This window comes from Salvelinus namaycush, chromosome 8 (genome assembly GCF_016432855.1).
Source record: "Salvelinus namaycush isolate Seneca chromosome 8, SaNama_1.0, whole genome shotgun sequence".
NCBI lineage: Eukaryota > Metazoa > Chordata > Actinopteri > Salmoniformes > Salmonidae > Salvelinus > Salvelinus namaycush.
The window spans coordinates 19,035,497-19,050,913 of NC_052314.1; the positions used below are offsets into that span (position 1 = coordinate 19,035,497).

At 42.4% G+C, this 15,417-nt stretch overlaps 1 pseudogene; it reads left to right on the forward strand.

Moving 5' to 3' along the window:
- Positions 1–3,388: 3,388 nt before the first annotated feature.
- LOC120052057 overlaps positions 3,389–15,417 on the forward strand; it is a 37,717-nt pseudogene continuing 25,688 nt past the window's right edge.

Below are 15,417 nucleotides of genomic sequence, written 5' to 3' on the forward strand. Positions count from 1 at the left end.
ACGCGTGCCTAACTATATAAAAAGTGCATTTGTTTGTTTGATTTCGAGGTTTGACACGTAACAAAAATCGCTCCCAAATTAAATGTTTAACGGTTACTGAGGTTTATATCTTATTACACAACATGGGGAATGTGTTAATTTGAATTTAATGCTCGTTATATTATTTCAACGTGGAACATAATTGCCTCATTCATGTCACGACTGTGTTCCGAAGTTGAAGGGTTTATTGATGTCCTTGCCACTCTGCAAGTCACCTTGGAGTTTCGTTAGCAACACGTTACAACGGAGGGCCCACCGAACGAGTTGTGTGAGGCACTGTGTCAACCCCACAGTGCCTCAGGGCAGAGAGTCTGATTGGCTGTATGGCTCAGCTGAGGGTCGTGGCCAACTAGCAGCTAGCGCTAACTTCAGGTGACTGGTTGTCATGGCGATGCATAGGGACCAGGAGTATACAGACATGTAGTCTGTCCAATCAGAGCTCTCTCCCATGGGGATGGAACCCCCTGGGATGCCAGCCAATCAGCAGGTAGGGAATTTGTGATTATTCAATTTTTTATCTTTATTTATTTCTCTATTGTCTCCCCCTTATTCCTTCAACTGTTTTCCCCCTTTCTCCATCCCTGGCCCCGTCCCTCTCCCTGTATGTGTTCCGTTCCTGTCGATGGGAGGTGAGCTAGGTTGGAGGGAGGTAGTGAATCGTGGTAACAGTGTTCTGAGTGGTCAGTACTCTGTAGAGGACGTGAGAGGAGAGGTTAGTCATCTCTACTGCAGACTAGTGTTCCTGTTTAATGAAGGACTGGTCCAGTCAGAGAGCTGCCTCACTGACCCCATAACCACAGGTACTATCTCACTCACTCACTCACTCACTCACTCACTCTCACACGCACGCACGCACGCACGCACGCACGCACGCACGCACGCACGCACGCACGCACGCACGCACGCACGCACGCACACACACACACACACACACACACACACACACACACACACGTGTTTTGATTACTTAATGCCTGAGTTCAGTGGCTAATAGTGTTTTTACATTGACCAGCAGCCTCCACTCAGAAGAAGAGCAGAAGGAAAGCCCTCTGCCCCTCCCCCTGTGCCCTCACAGACACCAGGTGGCACCCTGGCGGTGGATAAGGGCTTGGTCTGTTGTGCCCACCACAGGGTCATGGTGGCTGGCCTTGCCATGCTAGGGGTGGGCTCCAACCACAACAAAGGTAGATGTGTCTGCAAGTCAATCACTTCGTGCCTATCCACACACACCTGCCAAACACCGGTCTGTGTTTGACACTTTTTCTCAAATGTACTTTTATTTGCCTGCAGGAATTTGTCACTTGACACTTCAGGTCTGATGAATCAGCAAAAATTATTATGTCTGTCATCTCCTCGAACCTCCACCTCTGTCTGTCCCACCTTCCCTCTCTAGACGTCCTAGTGTCAGTGCTCCTGGTGGGTCTGGGTGGAGGAGGGCTGGAGCTGGACCCTGCGGTGCTGGACCTGAAGGTTGCATGAGGAGAGGAGGATGAGAAGGAGGAGAAGAGAGGAAGACCTTGTGAACAAGTATCATGATCTCATACTTTACTGTATAGAAAATAGAAACATGTACAGATGTAGTTTATGCTAACACTATCAATCAAGTAAAGAATGTTTTATTCTCAAACTTCTCTCTGGTGTTTATTGATGATGAACCCTGCAGTGTTTTTCTTAGGATTACAGTTGCTTTTGAAATTATTTTATTTTCTATCAGACTTTAACTATCTCAAATATGTTGCACAGATGCCCCCCCCCCCCCCCTTCTGATTTTAGACTGCAGTCCCTCACACACTCTCTCTCACTGCTGAAGAGTGCAGCAGTGTTATTTACAGTAGATTAATCTTGCAGCATGTTCACAGTATCTCTGCGAGTTGGGTGCATTGAAGGGTGTGATTTATAACCCTGGATTTGAGGCGGGAATATTTTCTGTCTGTCAAGCCAAACTAATATTATAATTAGCTATCTGTTCCTTTGGAGTAAATGGGCGTGCAAACTGTCTTTGGAAACTCCTGCGCAGATTTTTGCGTATTTACAGAGAGAGAAACCCTTTAGCTGGTTTTCCACTAGATAGCACAGTCAAAATGAATGTATCGTAAAAATTTGTGAAAAACATTTAACCTTCATTTAAGGTTAGTGTTAGGCATACGGTTAGTAGTGTGATTAAGGTTAGGTTTAAAATCAGATTTTATGAAGATAAATTGTAGAAATGGGCGGGGTTTATGACTGTGACGACCCGTTAACGTTAGCTGCCTGTCAGATGAATCGAACTGTTATCGAATTGTTGCTTAGAACCGATTCGAACCAGAACTAAAGTCCACCGGAGGAAATGTTATCTTCACGATTATCTCTTTGACTTTTAGGGACTGACTTTTCGAACAATAGGCTATATATAAACACGGTGTAACCTGCTGGACGGACGTTTGGGTCAGGCATGGGCGCGCGGTGACTGGACCAGTGTTAGTTGCCAACTAATTGGACTGGAGTCACTACTTGACAGTAGGTTAAGTAATCAGCAAGACAAGGCAAAAATGACAACTAGCAAAACAAATAAAAACATCAATAATTGATAGGTATACAAACGTTATATTTGTGTTTTAGTGGCATGCCGACCGGGCAGTTGGCTAACAGTAATAAACATCACTCAGCACTTGCTTCTACACCTGCATTGCTTGCTGTTTGGGGTTTTAGGCTGGGTTTCTGTACAGCACTTTGAGATATCAGCTGATATAAGAAGGGCTATATAAATACATTTGATTTGATTTGATTTGAAGTAGCTCTTAAATTTAGCTCAGCTCCTTGCACTTTTTGTTGTCGGCTAACGTTAGCTATCAATCTTGAAACTATAACATTAAAATGTTTCTCTTTGACTGTCTTCATCTTTTCTCAGCTTTATTGAACCATAGTGTTTGGATGGTGTGTGCAGGTGGCTGAAAGTTGGATGGACAGCTCCGTCACCATGGGCAACCAGGGGATGGAGGAGCTCACGCTTCGAACACACCGACTGTGTCTTTGCGTTTTGATACACCAGAAGTACATTCATTTCCAATGGAACGCTGCGTTTGCCTTGCAGCATTGCGTTGCAGAGGCAGACTTGACAGAAAGTAGCAACATGTGAATGTAGAATTTTTGTTGCAAACATATCCAGAAAAAAAAGTGGGATTACATAATAAAAACAGTTTGATTGCATAATTATTTATTATTTTAAAACATTTATTTGCCAAGTATATTATTTATTTGATGACATCCACAAATTAATTGTGAGAGCCTATAATATAATTTCCCTCCAAAATGCAGTTTTGGAGCGAAATGCAATAATAAAGTCAAGATAGCAGAGTAGGCTCTTTCAACAATGAGACCAACGTTGAGGAAGGTGGTCTTGATCGCGCTGTTGGGCCGGGACCAGCCCCGCGAAAGTGCAGGTCTGTGTGGGTCCAGAGATGGTTAAAGTCCCGAAAGCAGGCAGGGGAGTTCCACCGTCTCATTCAAGAGCTTTGACTGTTTGGAGAGGAATTCCGAAGTTACTTCCGTCTGGGCCGAAGCCAGTTCGATCACCTGCTCCAGATGGTTGGAGCCAGGATCGCCCAGATGGATACCAACTACCGGGAGTCCATCGCCTGGTGATTTGTCTCCGGTAAGCTACATTCTAATAAATTTTTTAAAGCCTTTGATACCATAATTGATTGATATTTGATACATTGTTTTTATGTCCAACCTAGCTAGCTAAAGGGCTCTAGTTAATAGTCCCTATTTGACATCAGATGTACTTTTACAGAATGTTCATTAGGAATATAACTTTTCCCAAAGTTCGTTTATAATCCTTTTTTAATTATGCAATGTTACCAAATGAAAATAAAGTTGAGGTGCCTTCTGCCCTGATGAAGGTAGGCTAGTCCTCTCCAGGACCCATTGTTGTTCAAGACAGTTACAGTCATTCATTACATTCTTATTGGACTCACATACACTCTTAGAGAAAAAGGTTCCAAAAGTGTCCTTCTACTTTCCCCATAGGATAACCATTTTTGGTTCCAGGTATAACCCTTTGGGGAAAAGGTTGTACATGGAACCCAATAAGGCTCTACTTGGAACCAAAAAGGGTACTACCTTGAACCAAAAAGGGATCTCCTATGGGGACAGCCGGAGAACCCTTTTAAGTAGATAGTACCATTCTTTCTAAGAGTAAAAAGCTTTGACTATGTACAGATTCAGTGAGCATAGCCTTGCTATTGAGAAAGGCCGCCGTAGGCAGACCTGGCTCTCAAGAGAAGACAGGCTATGTGCTCACTGCCCACAAAATGAGGTGGAAACTGAGCTGCACTTCCTAACCTCCTGCCAAATGTATGACCATATTAGAGACACATATTTCCCTCAGATTACACAGATCCACAAAGAATTCAAAAACAAACACGATTTTGATAAACTCCCTATCTACTGGGTGAAATACCACACTGTGCGAACACAGCAGCAAGATCTGTGACCTGTTGCCACAAGAAAAGGGCAACCGGTGAAGAACAAACACCATTGTAAATACAACCCATATTTATGTTTACTTATTTTCCGTTTTGTACTCTAACCATTTGCACATAGTTACAACACTGTGTATATACATAATACGACATTTGTAGTTTCTTTATTTTTTTTGAACTTTTGTGAGTTTAATGTTTACTGTTCATTTTTATTGTTTATTTCACTTTTGTATATTATCTACTCCCTTGCCAATAAAGCCCCTTGAATTGAATTGAATTGAGTGATTCATGGCTCCCAACAGTTGAACTCTCCAAATGAATGCACATGGCAGACAGACAGCCTCTCCTATTCAGTGAGGGCTGGCATGGATTATTTACTAAACCCTGTGCCAATGTAGCTGTGTTTGTGAATCAGAGCTTTCTCGGTAGTAGTCAGTCACCCACCAATAATGAGTTCAGTTATGCGACAATAGGCATGATGCGTAACCAGTGTTTTCAGAGCAAATGTGCAGATGTGAGAGAGAGGAGACTATGAGACACACTTTCTCGCTCTCTTTCTCTCGCTCTCTTAGTATGGTTGGTATGGAAGACTGAAGTATGGATACCTGAAATGGCTTTGTGACAGTAGTGATGATGGCTGTGTGACAGTGAGCAGCACTTGGTTGCTTATTAACCAGGAGCCCTGGTCAAAAGTATTGTACTAAATAGGGAATAGGGTGCCATTTGGGATGCGATCACTGGCTTCATGTCTGATGCCTGAATCCAGCTGTTTCTCCAGCCCTGAGTGTCAGTCCTTCCTTCCTGCAGGCGAGTTCTATCTTCCGGGAAACTTCTTTCTCATGGTCTGAGAGTCTTTAGGTGCCTTTTGGCAAACTCCAGGCAGGCTGTCATGTGCCTTTTACTGAAGAGTGGCTTCCGTCTGACCACTCTAAAAAAAAAAAAGGCCTGATTGGAAAGTTCCATCTGGAATGTTCTCCCATCTCCACAGAGGAACTCTGGAGCTCTTTCAGAATGAACATCAGGTTCTTGGTCACCTCCCTGACCAAGGCCAATGCTGCAGAAATTTTTGGTACCTTTCCCTAGATCTGTGCCTCGACACAATCCTGTCTCGGAGCTCTAGGGACAATTCTTTCAACCTCTTGGCTTGGTTTTTGCTCTGACATTCATTGTCAACTGTGGGACCTTATATAGGCAGGTGTGTGCTTTTCCAAATCATGTCCAATCAATTGAATTTACCACAGGTGGACTCCAATGAAGTTGTAGAAACATCTCAAGGATGATAAATGGAAACAGGATGCACCTGAGCTCAATTTCGAGTCTCATAGCAAAGGGTCTGAATACTTATGTAAATAAGGTAAGGTGTTTTTTCTACGTTTGAAAACATTTTAAAAAATTGTTTTCGCTTTGTCATTATAGGGTATTGTGTAAAAATTATGTAATACATTTAAGAATAATGCTGTAACATAACAAAATGTGTAAAAGGGGAAGGGGTCTGCATACTTTCCGAATGCACTGTGTATATATATATATACAGTACCAGTCAAAAGTTTGGACACACCTACTCATTCAAGGGTTTTTCTTTATTTTTTACTATTGTCTACTTTGTAGAATACTAGTGAAGATATCAAAACTATGAAATAACACATATGGAATCATGTAGTAACCAATAAAGTGTCAAACAAATCAACATTTATTTTGGATTTTAGATTCTTCAAAGTAGCCACCCTTTGCCTTGACAGCTTTGCACACTCTTGGCATTCTCTCAACCAGCTTCATGAGGTAGTCACCTGGAATGCATTTCAATTAACAGGTGTGCCTTGTTAAAAGTTAATTTGTGGAATTCCTTTCCTTCTTAATGTGTTTGAGCCAATCAGTTGTGTTGTGACAGTAGGGGTGGTATACAGGTACAGTAGGGGTGGTATACAGGTACAGTAGGGGTGGTATACAGGTACAGTAGGGGTGGTATACAGAAGATAGCCTTATTTGGTAAAATACCAAGTCTATATTATGGCAAGAACAGCTCAAATAAACAAAGAGAAACAACAGTCCATCATTACTTTAAGACATGAAGATCAGTCAATCCGGAAAATTTCAAGAACCTTTAACGTTTCTTCAATTTCAGTCGCAAAAACCATCAAGCGCTATGAGGAAACTGGCTCTCATGAGGACCGCCACAGGAAAGGAAGACCCAGAGTTACCTCTGCTGCAGAGGATAAGTTCATTAGAGTTAACTGCACCTCAGAAATTGAGAGTTCAAGTAACAGACACATCTCAACATCAACTGTTCAGAGACAGCCTTCATGGTCGAATTGCTGCAAAGAAACCACTACTAAAGGACACCAATAACAAGAAGAGACTTGCTTGGGTCAAGAAACACATTAGACCGGTGGAAATCTGTCCTTTGGTCTGATGAATACAAATTTGAGATTTTTGGTTCTATCTGCCGTGCCTTTGTGAGACGCAGAGTAGGTGAACAGATGATCTTTGCATGTGTGGTTCCCACCGTGAAGCAGGGAGGAGGATGTGTGATGGTGTGGGGGTGTTTTGTTTGGTGACATTGTTGGTAATTCATTTAGAATTCAAGGCATACTTAACCAGTATGGCTACCACAGAATTCTGCAGCGATACGCCATCCCATCTGGTTTGCGCTTAGTGGGACTATCATTTGTTTTTCAACAGGACAATGACCCAAAACACCTCCAGGCAGTGTAAGGGCTATTTGACCAAGAAGGAGAGTGATGGAGGGCTGCATCAGATGACCTGGCCTCCACAATCACCCGACCTCAACCCAATTGAGATGGTTTGGGATGAGTTGGACCGCAGCAGCCAACAAGTGCTCAGCATATGTGGAAACTCCTTCAAGACTTTTGGAAAGCATTCTAGGTGAAGCTGGTTGAGAGAATGCAAAGAGTGTGTAAAGCTGTCATCAAGGCAAAGAGTGGCTACTTTGAAGAATCTCAAAAATAAAATAGATTTGATTTAACACTTTTTTTGGTTACTACACGATTCCATATGTGTTATTTCATGGTTTTGATGTCTTCACTATTATTGTACAATGTAGAAAATAGCGAAAATTAAGAAAATTCCATGAATGAGTAAGTGTGTTCAAACTTTTGACCGGTACTGTGTGTGTGTGTGTGTATGTGTGCGTGTGCGTGTGCGTGTGTGTGTGTGTGTATGTTTGTGTGTATGTATATATACACTTAGGTTGGAGTCATTAAAACTCATTTTTCAACCACTCCACAAATTTCTTGTTAACAAACTATAGTTTTAGCAATTCGGTTAGGACATCTACTTTGTGCATGACACAAGTAATTTTTCCAACAAATGTTTACAGATTGATTATTTCACTTATAATTCACTGTATCACAAATCCAGTGGGTCAGAAGTTTGCATACACTAAGTTGACTGCCTTTAAACAGCTTGGTAAATTCCAGAAAATGATGTAATGGCTTTAGAAGCTTCTGATAGGCTAATTGACATCATTTCTGTCAATTGGAGGTGTACCTGTGGATGTATTTCAAGGCCTACCTTCAAACTCAGTGCCTCTTTGCTTGACATCATGGGAAAATCAAAAGAAGTCAGCCAAGACCTCAGAAAATAAGTTGTAGACCTCCACAAGTCTGGTTCATCCTTGGTAGCAATTTCCAAACACCTGAAGGTACCACGTTCATCTGTACAAACAATCGTACACAAGTATAAACACCATGGGACCAGGCAGCCGTCATACTGCTCAGGAAGGAGACGCGTTCTGTCTCCTAGAGAATAACGTACTTTGGTGTGGAAAGTGCAAATCAATCCCAGAACAACAGCAAAAGACCTTGTGAAGATGCTGGAGGAAACAGGTACATAAAATATCTATATCCACAGTAAAAACGAGTCCTATATCGACATAACCTGAAAGGCCGCTCAGCAAGGAAGAAGCCACAGCTCCAAAACCGCCATAAAAAAGCCAGACTACGGTTTGCAACTAAGATCGTTCTTTTTGGAGAAATGTCCTCTGGTCTGGTGAAACAAAAATAGAACTGTTTGGCCATAATGACCATCGTTATGTTTGGAGGAAAAAGGGGGAGATTTGCAAGCCGAAGAACACCATCCCAACCTTGAAGCACGGGGGTGGCAGCATCATGTTTTGGGGGTGCATTGTTGCAGGAGGGACTGGTGCACTTCACAAAATAGATGGCATCATGAGATGAAAAATTATGTGGATATATTGAAGCAACATCTCAAGACATCAGTCAGGAAGTTAAATATTGGTCACAAATGGGTCTTCCAAATGGACTATGACCCCAAGCATACTTCCAAAGTTGTGGCAAAATGGCTTATGGACAACAAAGTCAAGGTATTGGAGTGGCCATCACATAGCCCTGACCTTAATCCTATAGAAAATCTGTGGGCAGAACTGAAAAAGCATGTGCGAGCAAGGAGGCCTACAAACCTGACACAGTTACACCAGCTCTGTCAGGAGGAATGGGCCAAAATTCACCCAACTTATTGTGGGAAGCTTGTGGAAGGCTACCCGAAACGTTTGACCCAAGTTAAACAATTTAAAGGCAATGCTACCAAATACTAATTGAGTGTATGTAAACATCTGACCCACTGGGAATGTGATGAAGAAATAAAAGCTCACTACTATTATTCTGACATTTCACATTCTTAAAATAAAGTGGTGATCTCAACTGACCTACGACAGGGAATTCTTACTAGGATTAAATGTCAGGAATTATGAAAAAACTGAGTTTAAATGTATTTGGCTAAGGTGTATGTAAACTTCTGACTTCAACTGTATATATGTGTATATATCTGTCTTTCTTTCTTTTTTTTCTTTTTTTTTCTTTGAGTAAGGAAACTAACCAGTTTAAAATCATGCATTGTACTTTACATCAGATTTACATTACAATCGAGAACATTTTACAACTTTTTTTAATGCGTAAAATCAAATCAAATCAAAAGTCAAGAATTTTCCATTGTTCACCCCATACCCGTTTTGTTTCGATCAGTACCATTCTAATTTGTTTAAAGACTGTTTAGCTGGGAATCGAGATATTTTCAATTGTCATTCGGCACCAGGTTTTCCATATTTGTGCATTCAATATACATGTGATGAGGCGAAAAAGGACTTTATAGATTTCTTTCCATGTTCCATAGATTTTCCCATACAAGATGGCATTAGGTTTGACTTGAGTGGTGAGTCCAATATCTTGCATAAGTTCCCAGATTTTCTTCGTTCTGCTACATTCTAACAATAAGTGTTTCATCATCAGTACATGATGGCATTGGGCATTTTTTGTTTTAACATAACTGCTCCATTGGACTACTGCTCTCACCGGGAGCCTTCGCACTTTGATTAACCACGCCTTGTCTCCTAATTGTTCTGACAGGTAGTTTGCCCATAGTCTTTTTACGAGTCGTTAACATTCTGATATAGCGAGGTTCCTGTATATTATAATTCCACTGTAAACGTTGCTCACAATTGAATCAAGTGTTGGGGCCCTGGATCTGAGGTAAGGTGGCTGTCTCCTGGGTATGTACAGTACATTCAATTCCTGGTCGCATATGCATATTTCTCACATTTTATGCACACATCAAATCAGGTTACAGACCATGTAGCTCGGCCTAAGACCCCTAAACATAATAAGTGCAGCAAAATCCCCATAACGACCCCATAATCTTCTCACAATGTTTCTTCTTTCAGTTCATTACAAAGTTCATTGCTTTCCAGACAATGATTGTTCAATTTCTAGTGGGTTTTTAGTTTTCCCCCCGGTAATTCTATTTCTTATTTGACTCCAAAATGATCTGTTTTTAGTGCTTTGGTCAGCCCACATTTATCCAAAGCGGTTTGGTAAGAGTTCTCTGAAGGAATCTTTCAATTGGAAATCTTCTTTAACTTTTTGCTATGTTTTCCCTTCGGCAGTTAATTTAAAAGCTGTTCTTGCCTCCCTATCCTTTGCTTCTGTTATAGTATTTAAATCACCACCATTGATAACTGTATAGTCACTTTTACCCCTACCTGCATGTACATATTACCTCAATTAACTCAACTGCTTCCATGTATATTGTCTTGTTATTGTTATTTTATTGTTACTATTTTCTTATTTATTTTTTGCAAATTGTTGGGAAAGAGCTCGTAGGTAAAGTGTACACCTGTTGTATTTGGCGCATGTGACAAATAAAATGTTTTTATTTGTTTTTATTGTTGAGTTACCAGTGGAAAACTCCATATTTGAGCAATATGATTTGCCGTTCACTCACCACCACGCTTCCCGCGAGTCACAATTTACAATTTACTGAGCAGTATATGAGTGATCTACTCTCAGAGCTAATTTATTATAGGAAAAGTGATTTCCAAAACTAAACTTTCAATAGTGAACAAAATAGCAAATTTGCAATAGGCAACTGTTGATAGTCTACAAAGTATTTGAAGCTGTACATCCCAATATACTGCTGTGTGTAGGTGTGACTCTCCCCACCAGGGGGCAGAGTCTGTCTGTCTGCAGGGACAACGTTGGAATGCTGTTAAATATACACAACTATAGGAGACACACAGTACCAGTATGTTCCCCTCAGCTCCAGGGTTTGTTATCTGTGAAGAAAGCAGTGATATGGGGAACATATATGGGGAACATAAATTATATCATATATACAAACTAGACTAGAAGTCTGCCTGATGTATGTTTCTGAAGATGATGTGTATACTGTATTTGATGTCTGCGGGAAATGGGCATTGACCCACTGCGTCTTCTCTCTCTCCCTCTCTATCTCTCTCTCTCTCTCTCTCGTTCTCTCTCTCTGTAGAGTATGCTGAGTTCCTCCACTGTAAGGGAAAGATGTTTTCAGACTTTTAGGAGGTTTATCAGCAGATCGAAGCAGAGACCGTGAGACTCACTGGAACCAATAAGAGTGTCTCCTGTCCCCATCAACCTACGAGTCTATTCTCCTCACGATACACAACACACACACCACAGTGTACTACTCTTACACGCTCCCCAGAAGGTGACACACCCTATAGCTCAACCCAAACCAGATGCTTAAATGCATGAAAAACAGCAAGTGAAAACGTTGTAAATCTGTCTGTCCTTTGATAGTGTTGAACCTGCCCCTGGTAGATCTACCTGGCATTACCAAGGTACCTGTAGGAGACCAGCCTACTGATATAGAGTACCAGGTCAGACACATCAAACATGTATTATAATATTACAATCCTTCCTTGATAAATAAAGTTGTATTGTATTTGTTCCTGCAGGAGAGGGACACGATCATGCAGTTTATCTGTAAAGACAACTGCCTGCTCCTGGCTGTTACTCCAGCTAACATGGACCTGGCCAACTCTGAGGCGCTCAAACTGGCCAAGGACGTCGACCCTCAGGGTGAGACAAAACAGGGACATAACGTCTCTCCAGAACATTGCCAAATGGTCCAAATAATCACTACATTGGAATATCAGTTTACATGATGAGAGATACTATCTTCCTTTCTTTGTCATAGTTTTCCACCAGGCCAGCGGACCATAGCGGGGATCACTAAGTTAGATCTGATGGACGAGGGAACAGATGCCCGGCACATACTCGAGAACAGGCTACTGCCACTACGTGTGTGTGTGTGTGTGTGTGTGTGTGTGTGTGTGTGTGTGTGTGTGTGTGTGTGTGTGTGTGTGTGTGTGTGTGTGTGTGTGTGTGTGTGTGTGTGTGTGTGTGTGTGTGTGTGTGTGTGTGTGGAGATAATGTACCCATGACATTCTCATAATGTTCCCATAATGTTCCCATAACGTCCCCATAACGTTCTCATAAAATCCCTGATATGGAATAATTTAGGTCAGAGCCAGCTATTAAGAGAGTTGGGCCAGGTTTTAGAACGGCCGCCATGTTAGCACGTTTATTCTCAAAATGTTGGTGATGTAACAATACGAGAGCGCCTCCAACAACTCCCTATGAAATGACCTGCTGTAAACAAGCAGAACAGAGCAGCGAATTTAACAGACTATTTATTCCTTAGCATTCGGGATAACTTGTATCCAATTCTGTGCTGTGTTGTGGTGTCAACAAATTGCATCTCTGCTTTCACTGGACACCTTCATAGGTTTTAAAAACCAGCAGAAAGCAACAGCACAACACAGAAGCACCAATTATCACTTAGCAACGGTTATGGAGGAGAAAGTGGCACTCGGAGCGTTCAGACATAAACCGCATTGGCCCAACTCTCTGGGTTAGGTAGGTTAGTGTAAGAAGCATGCACGCTACAATACACTACACTTCCACACTCCATCCCCAGGTGGCAGCACCAACCAGGTCAGGTGATTGTGCTCTGCCAGGAAGCCTTGATAATTCCTCAGGCGCAAGCGATGTAGAGGATTGTGACTCAGTGTGAGAGAGGAGGGCAGAAGCCTCTCAGCCGGCCTTTGTTTGTTTCTTTGTGTTAGTTAACCTCTTTAGTTGGGCGTGTTTTTCTGTAGATTGTTTTTTGGAAATATTTATTTTGTCTCCATGAACGTATGAATGCTAATCTTCTTGGACTGGCTGATTATGGGAATCATTACTGAGCGGGCCCGGGACCTAAGGTCTCCTGGGTACATGTACATTCAACAGCTGGTCGCATATGCTTATTTCTCACATTTATGCACACATCAAATCAGGTGATAGACCATGTAGCTCGGCCTAAGACCCCTAGACATAACAAGTGCATCAAAATCAGTAGGCTAGTTATTGGTTTCGTAACAATCCCCACAACGTCCCCATGATGGTTCCATAACATCACTGTAACATTCCCATAACATCTCCATTATGTTGTCATAACGTCCCCATACTGTTCCCATAACATCCCCTTAATGTTCCCATACTGTTCCCATAACATCACCAGTGACCAGGCTGTGCTGAGGTAAGTGTTGAAATGGAGGCTTGATATCCTACTGCCATGCTGAGCTCATGGGGTTGTGTTACAGTATTACAATCAGTGCCAGCCTGCCCTGGGATAGTGTGTGTATGTGTGCCCGGGTCTGGGTCTAGGCTGGGTAAAGCTGTGCCAGGTCCTTCATGCTTGCTCCTTCAGAGGTAATGCATTACACATGGAGCCTACTGTTAGTGCTGCTGTGACAGTAGAGAGATTAGATTTGAGCTGCCTGAATGAAACATCTGCTGGCCTGCTGAAATCAGAGGACCTTCTGAATCTGAATGCTGCCCTCCAGAGATGTATTGGATTGTAACTCATGGAGACACAGCTTACACACCTTTTTACTCATCCGCTCCTCTCATCTTCTCTCCTCTCCAGGTTACATTGGGGTGGTGAATCGTAGTCAGAAGGACATTGATGGGAGGAAGGACATTAAGGCAGCTCTGGCTGGAGAGAGGAAGTTCTTCCTGTCTCACCCTGCATACAGACACATGGTTGACAGCATGGGTACCGCACCTCTAAAGAGAGTCCTCAACCAGGTACACAAACACACACCCACACACACCATGTGGATATCTTTTGAAACTAGCCAGAGATCAAATGAGATGTTTCTTTCTGGGTGTGTGTGCAGCAACTGACCAACCACATCCAAGACAGTCTGACAGCGTTCTGCCGTCGTCTCCAGAGACGGCTCCAACCACTGGATAAAGAGGCTAAGGAGTTCACACACTACAGAGCTGACGACCCCGCACGCAAGACCAAGTCCCTGCCACTGTCAGTTCACACACACACACACACACACACACACACACACACACACACACACACACACACACACACACACACACACACACACACACACATACACACACACACACACACACACACACACACACACACACACACACACACACACACACACACACACACACACACACACACACACACACACACACACTAGAAAACAATGCATGCAAGACCAAGTTAGCTGTGTGTGTATAGAGGCTGATGCAGCAGTTTGCAGCAGACTTTGAGAAGCGTATTGAGGGCTTAGGAGACCAGGTGGACACCTATAGAACAGTCTGGAGGAGCCAAGATCAACCGCATCTTCCACAAACTCTTCCTCTTCGAACTGGTCAAGGTTAGGCTTGGATTCTCTGTGTGAGTCTCCACTCTTTTCCTCAGTGTGTGTGTCCTCTCCTCTTACTGTGTGTGTGTGTGTGTGTGTGTCCTTAGATGGAATTTGATGAGAGGGAGTTGCGACGGGAGATCAGCTATGTCATCAAGAACATCCACGGCATCAGGTGAGTTTGTGTCAGAAGGGTTACCTGTATGTGCTTATTTAGTCATGGTTCTCTGTCTATTTGACCTGTCACCACTCCCATTTCTCTTGCTCTCTGTCCCCCCCTCTCTCTAATGCTATCTCTCTCTCCCTCTCTCTCTTTATCCCCCCCTCTCTCTATTTGTGTCTCTAGGACAGGTTTGTTTACCCCAGACCAGGCGTTTGAGGCCATAGTGAAGAGACAGATAGTCAAGCTGAACGATCCCTGTATTAAATGTGTGGACATGGTCATCCAGGAGATGATCACCACTGTGCGCCGATGCACCACCAAGGTACCCAGTGCTGTGTATGTGTCTGTGTGCGTGCTTGTGTACATGTAAGTCAGTAACTCATCATCAGTGGCGGAAAAAGTACCCAATAGTCATACTTGAGTAAAATTAAAGATACCTTAATAGAAAATGACACAAGTAAAAGTGAAAGTCACCCAGTAAAATACTACTTGAGTAAAAGTCTTAAAAGTATTTGATTTTAAATATACTTACAGTTGAAGTCGGAAGTTTATATACACCTTAGCCAAATACATTTAAACTCAGTTTTTGACAATTCCTGACATTTAATCCTAGTAAAAATACCGTCTTAGGTCAGTTAGGATCACCACTTTATTTTACGAATGTGAAATGTCAGAATAATAGTAGATAGAATGATTTATTTCAGCTTTTATTTCTTTCATCACATTCCCAGTGGGTC